The following is a 12,094-nucleotide window of genomic DNA, read 5'->3' as shown; positions in this document are numbered from 1 at the left end:
AAAAAAAAAAAAAAACGAAGTCAAAAGAGACATCCTCAAAACTGAAAGATTGACGGAGATATGAGAAAAGTGATAGCGGAGTAGGGAAGTGAGTTCCATTCTATAATTGGTAAGGTTAATAGAGAAGAAGAGAGTACCTTCGGGGTTCGACTATTGCATTCGAGGTCGAATTCGTTTTTCTATGTCTGTGCAATAGTGAGGTAGTCAATGGATAGATAGATGTAGAATTGGTAAGGGTACTTTTTGATTTGTACAGAGTAGAAGACAGGGCGTGGTTTGGAGGGAAACCCTAACAACCGAGAAATGTATATACATACATTGGCCCCCAGTTTCATCCAGCCTTTATAAAGCTAGCTCCTGTTTTATGAAAATTGTTGATAAAAAACAAATTTTACAAAAAATTATTCCATGCATTTGATCATCATATCTTTGTCATAAATACCGAAAAAATGTTTCTTTAATTCATATTAAATACGGATAAAAAAATTACCACCACTATTTTTCGGAATGAATGGTTTGAGAATTAAATCCTTACAAGCTTGAGTATTAAAGTTTAATTTGCTCAATTAGGCCGGATTGGGATTCATTCGGGATCTTCCACTATTTAAAAAAAAAAAACTTTTAAGACAGGAAAGTTTATTATGAAAATCACAAGTAAGATCCCACTTCCAAATCTAAGAGAGACCGAAGTGAATCATAAAAATGGCTAAGGATTTGGATAAATAATTATTCTGATTACAAGGCATAGCTTGAAAAGCATTGTGCCTGTTTGGCAGAACTTAAAAGCAGCTTATTTTAGTTTTCAGCTTAATTTAAATTATTTTGATGTGTTTGGTTTAGCTTATAGCTTTTTGGAAGTCAGAAATCAGCTTATTCTTTGAGTGGGGTAGGAGATGCTTAATTGATAAGTTATAAATCAGCTTACGTTCATAGTTATAAGCTATAAGCTGTTTAGGCATAAACTATAAGCACTTTCCCACAACTCTACCAAACAGGGCCATTAACCCATAGATTAAATTGAATATGCACGGGTTTGAGTAAAATAGACAGGTGAGGCCCAAATTTATCGCACCAAGCAAAAAAACAGTTGGGAATGCCAGCTTGGTAGGTTTGGGAGCAGACTTTGATGAACCATGAATGAGTATGACTAGAGTTTATATAAAGAAAGGATTTGGTAAAAGCTTTGGTATAATCCCAATAGTTATATTTTTTTATCACGAATAGAAAGTATACGGGTTTGATTCACCTCATTCTTCTGGTTTCATGATTCGTTTGATCACAGCTTTGCTATATTTAATAGCACTATTTGGATTTTTTTTCCTCAACATAGTGATGAGTGAAATCAATAGAGGCAATATCTTTAAGCATGGCTTCATAGATGTATCGATATTGATCAAAATGTGACATAAAATTCTGATTGTAGAGATAGAGATCCGTAATTTCCCAAGTGTCAGCCATCTATTTAATATCCACATTTTCTATATATAAAATTGTTCCTCATGCTTGAGGTTATTCTGATAGGATTCTGATTCATCTGTTAAAAGAGCATATTTTATAGATTTTTTGGGAGATGAGCCTTCTTGTACAGATTGTGAAGATGAATTCTTCTTATTTGGAATAATGATACATGGAAATTCAATGAGATACAGATGAATATTGTCATAGGCATAAGGAGAAGATCCTCTACCCCGGCCACGATTGTGGCCTATAGTCGATCGACTCATTGGAAGATCCTTACAAATATTCATGAGTTAGAAAATCAGTGAGACAACTGTGTTATCCTTTAATATATTCGATGTCAAGATCAAATGCTGATAACTGGCTTTGACAATTAGCAAAATTTTGTTTATGAGAAAGATTTTCAACATCTTTTTTTGAAAATTTGTTTTACTTCACTACAGTTAGCACAAATAAAAAAAATGTTGATTTAATAAATCGTTCCGAAAATTTAAAAATACATTTAATAATTGAAAAACATTATTTTTTAATTGTTGGATAATTTAAAGATACCTTATTCCAGGCTCTGAACGTGAATCTAATCAATTATTTTTTTGAAGTATTCGGATTGTACTGTTTAAGAATTCCTCCATAACCTTTGTTGGAAACATATGTTTCAACAATTTTCTTCCAATTGGGGTTAGGAATAGCTAAACAAGGTAATTGTTTAACCTAAGCTTAATTTTCTGTATTGCTTTGTTATGTTCAGTAGACCACTGTTCTAGATTCTTTTTTCAGTCTTAAATATAAAATAGCAGTGTCAAGTGTTAGATTCTAATAATAATCTGCAATATAATTTAAACAGCCCAAAAATCATTGTAATTGAGTTTTGTATCTAATTTCATCAGGAAATTTAGATGCAAACTCAATACTTCGGTCAATAGGTATAATAGTGCCATCATGAATATTTTGGCCAAGGAATCTTACTTTTGTTTGGAAAAGTTTCGGGTATGTTTGGTTTGGCTTGGCTTTGTAGAGTGATTTTGAGAAAAAATTTCTAAAAAACTTGTTCGATTTGTAATTTTTTCAAAACAATTTCTAAAATCACTTTATTTCTTTTACACATCAATCAATCACTTTTTTTCTCTCATCTCTCTTTCTCAATTACTTTTTTTCTCACACATATCTACTCAATTACAACAAAATATCAAATCATTCAAAACTCACAAACTCCAAAACTACTTTCAAAATACACCATTAAACAAATGAAAAAAAATTCTAAACTCTCTTCCCAAATAATTTTTGAAGACTACTCTCTCAAAACCAAACCAAACATACCCTTCATCTTTGGGGCTAAAACTACAAGACCATTTTTGATAATAGCATTCTTAAAAAAATTTAGATGCTTAATATGTTGTTCAGTAGATGAAGAATAAATAAGAACATTTTCTATGTAACATATAGAAAATTCGGAGTAAAGAATAAAAATATCATTCATAGTGTTAAGAAATTTTGAGGGAGCATTTTTCAGTTCAAACAGTATAACATTCCATTCTTAGTGTCCAAAAGACACAGTGAAAGTAGTTTTGTACCGATCTTGTTCAGTAATTTTAATTTGCCAATATCTTGATTAGGGGTCAAATTTAGGAAAAAAATAACAGCATCCTGTAATCTATCTAAAAATCTTTTTTATTAAGAATCAGATATCTAATCCATTTAATAGCATCATTAAGAGGCTTATAGTTTTTTTGTTACAGAAAGAGGCTTATAGTTGATAACAAGGCGAGAGGCTTTTTTTCAGGAAATTTCAGTTTTGTCTGATTCCTTATATTCCCTTTTCATTTGGGCTGGTCTAGCTTTTGTTGGAATATATTTTTCATTAAATTGGGTTTCATAAGAAAGAGTGACAATATGTTTTTTTCTATCCCAAAATACATTAGGAATATCGCTACAAATTTCAACTTCAAATTCTACGTAATCATTTTTATTTCATTCTGTAAAGAAGATTGCTGAAATTTTTTAGAACAGAAATTTCCTTTTGTAAAAAATTTAATTGTTTTTCTTTGAACACTGCCAGGTCTTTAATTTGATACAATTTCTCAGTATACGGTTCAATTATAAATTCAAAAATAAAATTGTGATTTGAGTGGAGCGGGAAAGTGACCATCTCAATGCACAATCACGCTCTGTCATTTTCATATTAATAGTAAAAAGCAAAAATGACATTAATTAAAAAAAGGGATTTTTTTTTTAAGGTCCTTGATCTTATGATTTTATAGCATAAAGGACATCAAATATTTTTATAATGTCTAAGGTCCATCAACAATATTTTCATAATGTCTAAGATCCCTCAACCTTGATCCAGAGAAATTTTAGTCCAGAGAAAATTGGTCCAGAGAAATTTCAGTCCAGAGAAAATTAGTGCAGAGAAATTTCAGTCAAGAGAAAATTGGTCCAGAGAAATTTCAGTCCAAATTTCTCTGGAAAATCTAATTATTCTCAGAATTTTATGCAGAGGGAGCCACACATACACCATGCATATTTTTGGTGAATGTTTGTGCACTGATAATCAAGAAATGTCTTTTTTATCTTGAAGAAGTTTACGAATGATTTTTTTTTGTTTCCCCTTCCCTTTTATCACTTGATGCAAGTTCTTCCCAATTCCTAAGAAAAAACAATGTATTGGCTGTAAATTCAAAATTCTTTCTACCATTGTGTTTCGTATACAATTCGTGGCCTTTATATTTCCGCTTCAGTCTTCCATTAATGGGAGAGTTCTGCAACTTCTTCAGCGCCGAATCATGACCATTGTCATCATCTCACGTCACAGAGAAAATTGGTCCAGAGAAATTCTAGGAAGAATTTCTCTGGACCAACCCTAATAAAATTTAGTTCAAAAATCAAAGAATTTCTCTGGTTTCAACCTACAGAAAATTCAATTCAAAAACCAGAGAATTTCTCTGGTTTCAACTTCAAATGAAAAAAAAAAAATTCAATTCACAATTTGGAACCTGGAATGCTTAATTTGAAACCCAGAGAATTTCTCTGGACTAGCATTGCTATTGCTTGTGGTGAACCCAACACAACTGCAATTGTTCCAGCACTTTTCCATACAATCGCTAATGCTTAAGCCCGAATTATCGTCACGGTCACTGGATTCGGCCGAGTTGGAAGTGAAGGCTCGGAGCAATAATGAGATGAAAAGGACTTTTACTTGACTACTTTGCCTCTTGTAGAACACAGAGATGCTGAGGTTTTGAACTCCAGGTTTATCTTCTTGTTCGACATCTTCATCAACCTCTATATCAGTAACTAAACAGCACAAATGCTGCACAAACTTTATTACCAAGAAACAACAATACCAAAAGCACACATATACAAGAACACATCATTTGTGTAGTTGACAGATATAATACAAGCTGTAGAAGGGGAAATTGAATCAGTTAGACTCAACTAGTCAGAGAAAATTTGATCTAGAGACTCTAGACGAATTTTCTCTGGACTTCACAGAGAAATTCTAGTTTACAGAGATTTTCTCTGGTCCAATTTTCTCTGAACTTCACATTTCACAGAGAATTTCTCTGGTCCAATTTTCTCTGAACTTCACATTTCACAAAGAATTTCTCTGGTCGAATTTTCTCTGGACTTCACAGAGAAATTCCTCTTCCATTTCTTATTCTTTTGCATCTTGCTTCCCAGATTGATCATCACACTTGTTCATTGTAAGGTGCAAATCTAAAGCATTAGGGACAGAAGAGTAGGGAAAGTGTATGAAATAGACTGTAAAAGCTTGACGGAATAGTAGGGAAAACAGGGGATGATGAATTAAAATGAAATTGAAGGGGTTCAAGAACTTGAAACCCTAGAATGAGAAAGTGTATGAAAGAGGAGGAGGAAGAGGAACCTCGTTGATTATCGCCCTACATGTCCACAATTCCACTTCTTGGAGACCAATTAAGCATTCGACGAACGATGAGAGTGATGATTCATCGCCGATTGCATAGCAGCTTCGCAATTGGAGTTTCTTGAGCTGTTTACAACTCCTCCAGAGCCAACTGAGGCCGTAATCGCAGTGTTGAATCCCGGACAAACCTAGGGTTTCTAATTGAAGTTTGGTTTCGGAGTTTCCGATCATTGAATCGGTCAAATTGAGTTTGTGTAAATCGAATTGTCCAGTGTTGAAGACGATCGAGAGGTCTTTCAGTGAGTGGAAAGAGATGAGCCAGTGAAACTTTCATCTGATATATGTTTAGGGACCTTAGACATCAAAAAATAATTTTGTGGATCTCTTCCATTACGAAAAGTGGAAGAGGGACCCTAGACCGATTTTCCCTTAAAAAAATGACGTAAATATGCTTTATCAAAAAATAAAATATATATTTAACAATAAATTAAAATAAAAGTTTACTAAAAATATAAATTAATATAATTTATTAACTATTGGCGTCAACACTTTTATTGTCGACATTGGGCTACATTTTGAATGTAAAAAATAAATAAATAATTGGCATGAAAAAAGAGCCGTGATAAAATTGGCATGGCAAATACAGCTTATTAGGTTTTCGTTTGGAATATGGGTCGACTTTTTGACAAGTCTCATTTGAGAATAGGTTATTTTAATAATTTTTGATTTTTTACCAAAAAATGTATAAAAGTAGAGAGAAATTTTTTTTTTTTGACTTTTTGGTATAGGTTGTTGGTTTTTTAATTTTTTTAGTGATTTTTTGACTTTTAAGCTAAAATATTGAGTTGCCAAACGAGCTTGGGGCTAAAAAACTTCATTTGGGTTGATTTTTTTTTATTTTTTCTGACTTTTGTGAAATAAAAAATGAAACAATTATGATTTGAATGTGACATTTTATTTTATTGACCTAAGTTTATTTTGTATTTTTGTAACTATTTTAACCTTTTAGCCATTAAAACCAACATGCCAAACGAGAGTCATTTGAAGTATTAGGTGGAGTAGTTGAACATTGCCAATTCTAACCGATAGTCCTGCTACATTGGATTTGATATATTGAGTGAAGTCGCTCTTATTTCTGTAGTTTTATCTCTCAAATAGAGAGTACAATAATGAAATTCATTTAATTGACAAAAAATTAAATATATAAAAGTAGAGACTTCATTTTATCTACCTATGCTTTGTTCAAAAAAAAATAAAATAAAATTGTACACTCACTCTAATATTTTTAATCTCTTATTACATACTATATCCCCAAATAACAAATCTTACTTGAAGCACGTTCAAGCACCCCAAATGATACTCTCTTTTTCTGAACAACAATTGATACTTTCTCTCACTTTGAAAATTGAAACTTTGCTTGGTTTGGTATGTTGTAAATAATTTAAAAAATAAAAAAAGTTATTAAAAAAGTTAAAAAGTTATTACTATTCACTAAAAAAAAATAATAATAATTTTATACAAAAATTATTGCAACACATTCTGCCGTCCACAAACTTTTGAAATGAACTTTATGGAAAAATTGCACGTTCACAAACAACAAGGTCCTGTTCAGCCCGTGGGGGCCTATCATAAGTCCCGTTTTGATAATCTAAACCGTTAATGTGTAAAACTCGTCGAGTACTATATGTCTATTGAAAAACACGTTGATCGGATATCGCTAACTACATGATCAAATCAGTTTTGTATAAAAAATGGATGGTGTTATAGTTAACGGTTGAAAAAAAACTAATATGATCAGATAGCTATCAATATCCGATCGACGTGATTTTTTGAGGCATATAATGCTCGATGAGTTTTACATATTGAACGATTCAGATTATCAAAACGGGGCCCGTGATGACCCCCACGTGCCAAATAGTACTATCCAATGCAATGCCCAAAAAGTAGGCAATTATTTCTTATGCCAAACTTCTCTGCCAGATAGGTCGGTCGTACTGCTACTTTCCCAAACTTCTCCTACACACTTTCTTGTGCAATTTTTTAATACATATTTTTTTGTAAAAAGTCAAAAAATTAACCCAAATATTCATATTTTTTTTCTCAACTTTTTAATTCAAAAAGACAAAAAATATACTTATTTAGGACACCCCAAACAACCCTATGCAATCAATTGAATTGGTGAACAATAGTTGTGATATAGAACAGTAGAACACTGGTAGGAGTTGGACATTATCATTCATTATTATTGTTTATCTCATTAACTCATTTTTGATACTATTATTTGTCTGTGCCAACTCCCAACGGTATGTAGTTTTCTTTTTAAGTAATTAACTTATTATTTACTTTTCTATTTCATGTTATTTTTGTGGTTTTGTTTTAGGACAAATTGGCCTAAGGTCCCTCCTCTACTTTTGATAGGAGGAGAGGTCTAAAATAATATGTTTTAATGGTTAAGGTCCCTTAAATTTATTTTAGGTTATAAAGTACCTAAACTACCATTCCTTTATAACATAAGTTTGTTTGAATATTATATTGTTGACTTAACTGATAGATTTTGGAAACCGAATTTGCAGTGGAGATTTCGTCGGAGATTTCAGTGGAGATTTCATGGTGGAGATTTCGTCGGAGATTTCAGTGGAGTTGACGAGAAAGATTGCTATGATCGTGTAGATTTCGTTGGAGATTTCGTCGGAGATTTCAGTGGTGTTACAGTGTGTTGATCGCGTAGATTTTCAGTGGAGTTGAATCAGGTTTGTTTTCGATGGAGATACCACATGCATTTTGATTTTTGTTTTGAATTTTTGTTTAGAGAGAGGCCAGTTTGATAGAGTTGATTTTTATTTTTTGAATTAATTTTTTATTATTTATTTTTTAATTAATTTCAAAGAGTGTTGACAGTGTGTTGATCGCGTAGGTTTTTGAGTGGAGTTGAATCAGATTTGTTTTCGATTTAGATTCCATATGGATTTTGATTTTTGTTTAGAGAGAGGCCAGCTTGATAGAGTTGATTTTTATTTTTTGAATTAATTTTTCATTCTTTGTTTTTTGATCAATTTCAAATAGTGTTGACAGTGTAGGTGATTTTGATGTTTAGAGTTCATTTTTCGTGCTCTGGTTTTTATCAACTTGCTGATCAATGATAAGTTTTGTTCTATATTTTTTCAAACCAGAGAAATTTCATTTTCTGCACTTTTGTTTGTGTAGTTCAGAGGAAATTATAAGTGCATATGGACATATTATTAGAAGTTTCTAATGCAGATAGAATATGAGAAAGTGAATGTAAGTTCATAAATTTCTCTGGACTTGTATTTGTAGTTCAGAGAAAATTGTAAGTTTGTTACTCATTTTCAGTTTGTAGTTCAGAGAAAATTATATGTTTGTAAAAGATGAATAGAAGTTTTTGTTTCTCTAAGCAAAAATTATTTTTTGTGTTTTTTCTTTCAGTTTAGATGGACAATGCAATGTTTTTTGTTATCTTGAAGGTGTATATAAGTTTGTAAATTTCTCTGAATTTTTCTATGAGTGCAATATTACAGAATGACGCATAGAAAATTGTTAGCTTGTAGTGAGGTGAAAATCACGGAGAAGCCTATAATTTCATAACAGATATTCTGTGTGATTTTTTTCTATGATTGTATTTAATAGTTAGCAGTAAATTTCTCTGTGATTTATTGTTTCTGTGATTTTATTTTTTATCATCTTGAAGGTGAATATCAGTTTGTAGATGTCTTTGGACTTTTATTTTAAGTTCAGAGAAAATTATAATTTTTAGAAATTTCTCTGGACTTTTATGCTATTCTTGTGAAGTGTTTCTATGTTAAACAAATTATTTTTCTTGTTTTTTGTTTCAGTTTCAATGGACAGTGCAGTGTTGTTGCTGTGCAAATATAGGAATGATACTATTGTCATTAATGTGTCATGCGAATTGAATTTTGAGGAATTGGTTGGCATTTTGTGTAAAACATGAGAGAATTTGAAACCTGAGACTATGTGTATGTCATATTCTATTTTGGGCCATTCGAATTGTATGGTTCGAAATAATATTGATTTTCTGAATATGTTGAGGGTTGTTTGTGCACGCGGTGTTAATATAGTTGATGTTTCAGTTACTAGATGTAGTACTTCTGATGAAGAGGATGAAGTGGGGTCTAATTGGGTAGATGTTGCGGATGGTGAGTGTGATAGACTGGTGGATATTGAAAGGAATTCACTCTGTAAGTTTTGTTCTCACCAAGAAAAGGTGTTATTGTCGGCTAGTTGACGGAATAATATTACGAGTGTTGGACAAAAGTTTGAGGGTGGTGTGGTTGAGTTCCGTACTTTTTTATGCAAGTATGTTATTGAGGTTGGTTTTCAGTTTACGTATGTTAAAAATGACAAGCTAAGGGTTACGGCAGAATGTGCATATAAGGAATCACGGGGATGTATGTGGCGTGTACATGCTTCTGTTGAAAAAACAAATGGGTTCTTCTACATAAGGACTTTGAACAATGAACATACGTGTGGTGTGGCGGTTCGTATGAGTAAACATTCGAGGATGACTTCCAGCTTAGTTTCTGGGCTGATACTTGAAGAGGTAAGTGCAAAACCTTTAACTCGTCCAGTGGATGTTGTGAAAGAAATGAAAGACAAGTATGGGGTCTCAATCAGTTATAACTGTGGTTGGTTGGGTGTTGAAAAAGAAAAATGTAGTACATATGGGGATTCTTGTTTGTCATTTGATCAATTACGGTGGTATTTTGATGAGGCATTGAAGAACAATCTAGGTAGTCGTTTTGAGTTAGATTTTGAAGATAACAAGCGTTTCAAAAGAGTGTTTGTGGCTTTTCATGCATGCATTGCTGGTTTCAAATATTGTCGGTCATTGCTTTTTCTTGATGGAACATTTTTAAAAGGACGATACAAAGGAGTTATGCTTGCTGCAACGGGAAAAGATGAGAATGAAGGTAATTGTAAATATATCTAATTTTATCTAAGTATGTGAATTTTCTATACATGTAGGAATTTAGTAAATGTGAATTTTCTTTGGTTTTGGCCACTGTGTGGATTTTCTATGGTTGTGGCCACTGTGAGAATTTTCACTGGATTTTGGTCAGTATGTGAATTTTCTCTAGATGTTGTCATTGTGTGAATTGTATATGTAGGTGGTCACTAAGTGAATTTTCTGTGGATATTATGATTGTGTGAATTTTCTCTGTCGTTGGTCACTAAGTCAATTTTCTCTGGATGTTGCCAATGTGTGAATTTTCTCTGGAGTTGGGCACTAAGTGAATTTTCTCTGGATGTTGGCAGTATCAAACTTCTTTGGTTGTTTATTGTTCTATTTTTCTCTGCATGTGTATATCTAATATGCTTGTTCCTATTTGTTTTGTAGGTTTTTTTCCTGTAGCTTTTGCTGTTGTTGATGCTGAGAATAAAGACAATTGGTGTTGGTTTCTTGAACATTTATGTGGAGTATTGGGATCAGAAAGGGTGATAAGTTTCATATTAGATCGACATTGTGGTATTGTGGAGGGAATTGCTAGGTTTTTCCCTAATTGCTTTCATGAATTTTGTCTGGAACATGTAAAGAGAAATTTGAGGGATAAGTTGTCATGTGAAAACACAAATTTGGTTAGGGAGACGATTGTGTCCAAGTTTTTAGAATGTGCATATGCTCCAACAAAGGCATCATTTCATTTCAAGTTAAATGAATTAAAAAGTGAGGGAGGAGACATTGTGAGTGTTTTCTTAAGAAGTTTACCATATGAAAATTGGAGTGATGCATATTTTGCGGGGAAACGTTATGGTGAGATGTATTCAAATGTTGCTGAGTCATTCAATTCATGGATACGAGAAGCTCGGCACTTGCCAATAACAAATTTGGTGGACATGATACGGTTGCAAATCATGAATATGAGGTCTGATAGGAGGCTGCTCTCTAGTAAATGGAATAAAATTCTGTGTCCTCGTATGGATAGTGTATTGGAGAAGTCTTTTTTGGATTGGAAGACATGGAATGTGAGTTTGTCATCTGATAATGTCTTTGAAGTGCATTGTTTTTCTTCGGTTATGGTTGATCTTGGGTTGAGAACTTGTTCATGTCGAAAATGGGAAATAAATGGGTATCCATGTCAACATGTTGTTGCTGCAATTTTTAGGAGTGGAAAGAATTTGAATTCATTTGTTGAACCATTTTTTCATACTGATATGTATCGTCAAGCATACTCGTTTTCAATTGGCCCAGTTCCAACTGTTGAAAAACCTGTGTGTAGCATTGAAGATGCTATAATTTTACCTCCATTGAGCAAGAGACCTGCTGGGAGGCCGAAGAAGAACAGAATTGCTTCTACTGGAGAGTTTAAAAGGGTGATTAAGTGTAGTCGTTGTGAGAGTATTGGTCACCATAATAAGAGGACATGCAAGGAACCTTTGTTAAATAGTTGAGGATTATACATTTTATTAATTGAATAATACATTTGATGATTACTTTGTGTATTTTGTTTTGTGAAATGTTTTTTTAGACAGTGTATATAATAATATCAATCAAATTCATCCAGAGAAATTTTCCAATATCAGTTAAAGTGTGCATTGTGTTTGTTGATATATACTATAAGCAGTGGGTTTGTAATACCTGTCAAATTCATCCAGAGAAATTTTCCTATGGCAGAGAAAATTCTGTGTATTGTGTTTTGAAGTTTCATATTCATCCACATAAATTTGACAATGGCAGAGACAAGTACTGCGTGGATTGTGTTTTTTGAATTTGATAAT

At 32.6% G+C, this 12,094-nt stretch overlaps 1 protein-coding gene across 11 annotated transcripts in view; it reads right to left on the bottom strand.

Annotated features, from left to right (window-relative positions):
* The window catches only part of LOC114275348 (serine/threonine-protein phosphatase 5), a 38,043-nt gene extending 37,319 nt beyond the window's left edge, over window positions 1-724 (bottom strand). For 3 of the 11 annotated variants that reach the window (XM_028217366.2, XM_028217369.2, XM_028217370.2), the window contains exons 1-2: window positions 491-686; window positions 138-357 (exon numbers count right to left, since the gene is read on the bottom strand). The gene's annotated coding sequence lies outside the window, so the exon portion shown is untranslated. Of the gene's footprint in view, window positions 1-137; window positions 411-490 lie in introns of those variants that run through there. The other 8 variants (XM_028217371.2, XM_028217367.2, XM_082883517.1 and 5 more) reach the window with 5 other exon arrangements.
* Between the last annotated feature and the right edge of the window lie 11,370 nt (window positions 725-12,094).

This window comes from Camellia sinensis, chromosome 8 (assembly GCF_055761805.1).
Source record: "Camellia sinensis isolate YWXY chromosome 8, ASM5576180v1, whole genome shotgun sequence".
In the NCBI taxonomy this organism is placed as follows: domain Eukaryota; kingdom Viridiplantae; phylum Streptophyta; class Magnoliopsida; order Ericales; family Theaceae; genus Camellia; species Camellia sinensis.
Note: the sequence above shows the minus strand (reverse complement) of the source record. Positions and strands in the feature narration are given on the sequence as shown.